We start from the raw sequence: 4,870 nt of genomic DNA, 5'->3' as shown, positions 1-4,870 counted from the left end.
TTCTGCTTCTCCATTTAAAATCTGAATTAATGCAACCCTTGCTGGCTTTACCTCGGCATTTATTTAACCCAAAGAAAATTCAACACAGCTTTCCTGCAATTAATATACTTTGAAAGCTGCAAGGAGTTCACATTTTCCATGGATATGGTTTTTATTGTGAACCAGTGGCACAAATACATAACACAGTTCCTCCCCCTGTTCCATCACTAGTAAGAAGAGCTATAAAATTACCTTCTTACTAGAGTCCTAAAAATAGAGCACTCCCCCCTCCTTCATCATTTCTGTATACAGTATATATTTGGGAAGTCTGAATATCCAGGAGGAAGTGATTTAGTTACTGTTTAGAGACCTTCCACTATATTAATTACGACGAACACTACAGGAGATATGTGCTTTGAGATGAAATTTCTCTCTCGATGAAGCTTCCACCTACAGTGTCATAAAAGTAGCATGTTGGTAACTCAGGAAGTACTAAATCACACAATGACATTTTTAACATACAAAATTACAAGAGCTCCATTACATTGGCAGGGATCCTGTGTTCGCTCCTGCTGGTGGGAGAATCCAGTGAGCAGAGCTCCGCTACTAGTTATTCCCACCCCCAGTGGAAGTGTAGAAATAGATTTGCATTAATTCATCCTTTTCCCTCAAGCTCCGTTCCCATCCCAAAAAATATTTGGAGGGTTGGAGACCTCTTTGGAACAGGGAAAGCCAGTTCTTTCCCACAGTGTTGCTCACCAGAAGGATACAGTATTAGATCTCAGAATATGATCAATCAAGAACCTTTCCTTTCACTGTAGCCTACTTAGGATCTCAGCCAGTGATTTCCAAAGTGGACGTTAAGGCCCCAGGGGTGGTAGAAAGATCCAGGATGGTAGTGAGAGAAAATAAGGGCAGTGGAGGAGCCTTCAGTCAAAGTATTGGTGAGCCAGAAAGACAAGAGGAACCAGCGACCTTTAAGACATGGTGGGGATGAGGGTTGCATGAAACTTCTTTTCAGGGTTGCATGAAACTTCTTTTCAGGGTCCCTTAAAACCACAAGACAGACCCATTGATTGATTTGTGTGGTGGTGTGTTCCACTCTTCACCTGCCCACATGAGCTAATGCTTTTAGCTACTTTCACTAGCAGTGGTGGTGACTGGGAAACTCTCACAAGGCTTGGGTGCATGACATTGCTTCTGTGGCTCAGAGCAGTGACATTTTGGGACTGACTGACTGGAGAAAGGAGTTAGAGCATATGGCGATGAGGGGAAAGAAATGGCAAAATTGAGCTTTCACATTTGAGTTCCTGCTTTGTAAGCTTTGCCAGGACTTGACTGACAGCTTGGAGCTGCACTCCTGTTCTTGCTTTCTTTCGTTGGACAGGCTGTAAGAAGAGGTAACAGAAGAAGCAATGTTTGTGTATGTGTGTCTGTGGGAGACCACTTGAAGCTGTGTAGGAAAGACATGTCTCTTGGGAAGGAGGGAGAGGAGTATCTGGGGTCAATTCTTGGAAAGAGTCCTTCAACTTAGAGAAGTTCCTGGAGTTAAAATCTCCCCCTTTCCCTGTCCATGTCAGTTTCCATTTCAAACCATGTGGCCTCTGTAAACCCTCTACACACACATTGGCTGTGGCCCTGGCAAAGGCTTGAAAGTCCTTTCTCACCAAGGCTAAAATCTCATTCTTGAAAAGCTGCGGGAGAAACCTGGATTGAATACAAGCTGTGAACTGCCGGCCACGGGGCTGTCTGATAAGATCCATCCGTTACAGTTAAAACCTGCATCTATCCCGGCGGGAAATTGGTAGTGTGATAATCTCCTAGATTTGGTAAATCTTTCCATTCTACAATTGGTTCAGTAGTTCCATTTTAGTTGGGACTAATCGACAGGGTTCTGGCCATTTAACTGTGCATTTTTGGATGGTGCATAACTATTAGTCAATGCCTTCTATCTGTTACTTTATTCACTGTGGCTACAGAAAAAAGGTATTATGCACTCCCATTGACAGCATGGAACAACAAGCAGGCGCATTGGCAGATACACTGTCTGCTGCACAATGTCAGTGTTTAGCAAGTGAGTGATGTAGTGCAACCGTTGTGCAACTACATGCACTAATGAAATTGTTGGGCATTCTGCAGTAGGATTAGTATCCTGGGTTGAATAACATTTTCAGCTTTGGGCTGAGTGTATTTTCCTAGGCTGGGATGATACAATGGGAGAGTAATGAAGTATGAAAAACATTTTAAATGCCACAAAGTTATGCAGGTGCTAGGTGAAGGGAGTTGTATTACTTGTCACTATTTACACTCTAGACACCATCCAATAGATGCATATGATATGAGAGCAAGCGCCTTCTACAAAGCATCTGCTAGAGCAAAGAATGAATATCTGCAGGAGAAGATTTTTTTCAAAGTAAAAACTATAGTTCACCCAGCACCAAAAAATAAACAATACCTTTGCAACAAATAAACAACCCTCCATACTGCATACAACCAATGATAGTCAGCTATGATGATATTAAATAGTTCATGGGCTAGTGCCATATCTACTGCAGACCGATGGAAACAAAAGGGACTTATTAGTGATTTCATTGGGTTTGATCATGGCTAGTATGAATTGTATAACTAAAACTGGATAGAATCCAATGCAAGCTGTTTGATTACCATTTCTGTAAAAGCAAGCATACCATTTTCATGCCAAGAGAACTTGTATGATGCATACCATGCATAGAAAAGTCTTGCAAGTGCCAGTGCTTTATTCTTTTGTGGCAATAGATCATCCCAAGTTTTTAAAATGACTCTTAAAGTTAATGTTCCATCTGTCTGGTAGCAATCAAATTTACTTTGATCACTGTAACTCTTGTTTTGGGTTTGTTTTTTTAAGGGGGGGGGGAGGTAAGAGACACTGAAGAACTTAAAACTGAAGAGGAAGTTTAGTCTCACACACAGCTGGAATGTCCTGGCCACTTCCTTATCAAGTGACAATCAAGAATCTCCTGCGAGAAAAGCAACCAAATGCCCACAACTCATGTGCCTGGCTAGCTAGCTGCATCCTGATATGACAGTGCATATCCATGTCAAAATTAGCTTTATGACTTCATGTTTTATTTTGCTCCCATTCTTGCTAGGTAATCATGTTTTCTAGTACTTGAAAATGCATTTTCTTCTTAGAAAGTCTGTTACTTATCTGCACTTCTATACACAATTCAATTCAAAACAGACGGCTAGTAATCTTTCCTTAGAATTCCTGCTTACTAGGCATCCCTGTAAGGCCAGCCTTTGGGCTTCCGCTTACAGCATCATGCAGTTTTCAGACTGGTTATTGCAGAAGTTATGACTGGGAGCGTGGAGTATTTCATCAACACATTTTCCTTCATTCAAATATATAGCTGTGAGCCTGTGTAAGTCTGTAAAATCAATATGTAGAGAGATGTTGTAGTATCTTTTGAGACTAACTGAAAGAAAGAAGTTGGCAGCATGAGCTTTCGTGTATTCTACTTCCCCAAAAGCATCTGAGGAAGTAGACTTACGTCTACAAAAGCTCATGCTGCCATCTTTCTTTCAGTTAGTCTCAAAGGTACTACAAGATCTCTCTACATACTGATTTTTTTCATGTTAGGGATGTGAATCCAGTTTGTTAAAAGAGATGTAATAATGTATAAGTCAAAAAGTCATTTAAAAGTAATTGATTGCATTTATAGTCCTGAGCCACCCTCACCCCTCCTTAACTACTTGTATATTAACTTTATATTTTACTGATATTTACTGATAGTATATTTTACTGATACTATGAAACATATAGGCACTCCACTTTGGAGAGTGTAATTATCAACTGTGGTGTGTCTTATGTGCATTTTCTTAATTGCACCATTTATTTCTTACGCAGATTCAAACAGGTTGAAACAGACTGTCATCTAAAGAAAACATTCTAAAGACGTCTTGAGAGCCAGCATGGGATAAAAGGGTTGAGTGCTGGACTGCACTTAGGGCGGAAAAATAAAATGCACAGATATAGGATGGGGGACACACCTGGCTTAAGCAGACAACATGTGAAAGGGATCTAGGAATCCAAATAGACCACAAGTTGAACATGAGTCAACAGTGCGATGCGGCAGCTAACAAGGCCAATGCGATTTTAGGCTGCATCAATAGAACTAATAGTGCCACTGTATTCTGCTCTGGTCAGGCCCCACCTGGAATATTGTGTCCAGTTCTGGGTGCCACAATTCAAAAAGGACATTGAGAAAAGACTGGTCATGAAACCCTCTGGTTGACCTTGGGCAAGTCACACTCTCTCAGCCTCAGAGGAAGGCAAAAACAAACCCTCTCTGAACAAATCTTGCCCAGAAAACCCCATGATAGGCTGCCCTTAGGGTCGCCTCAAGTTGGAAATGTCTTGAAGGCACATAACACACCAAGATGCCTCATAATAATAATAATAATAATAATAATAAACTGCACTGTAACTTTGTGGTTTTAAAAGAACAATGTTGTAGTCTGCAGTTCTATGTTTATGTCTCAAATGTTAATTTTCCAGAGCAAGGAAAATTAAAATTTAAAATTTAAATTAAAACAAACATTTATTTTTTTAAAAAAAATAATAATTAAATGGAAATTAAATTAAAATTTTAAAATTTATTTATTTATTTCATTTCTATGCCGCCTTTCTCCCAGGAAGGGACCCAAGGCGGCTTACACAGGAATAATTTTATTCATGAAAAGCGCGGTTAAAAAAAATTCCTGCTGAAGTTTCTTAATCCACAGTTCACCATCTTCTCACATCCTCCCTCCACCTATGTGCACTGCGTAGCTCTATTAAAATTGCCTCAAGGAGGTCTATGTTTCTGGCCAGAGAAGAAGCGGAAGTGACGTCTTAAGCGGGCGACGCAGA

Source organism: Sceloporus undulatus, chromosome 5 (genome assembly GCF_019175285.1).
Source record: "Sceloporus undulatus isolate JIND9_A2432 ecotype Alabama chromosome 5, SceUnd_v1.1, whole genome shotgun sequence".
Taxonomy (NCBI): domain Eukaryota; kingdom Metazoa; phylum Chordata; class Lepidosauria; order Squamata; family Phrynosomatidae; genus Sceloporus; species Sceloporus undulatus.
The sequence above is the reverse complement of the archived record's forward strand: the minus strand, read 5'-3'. Positions refer to the sequence as shown.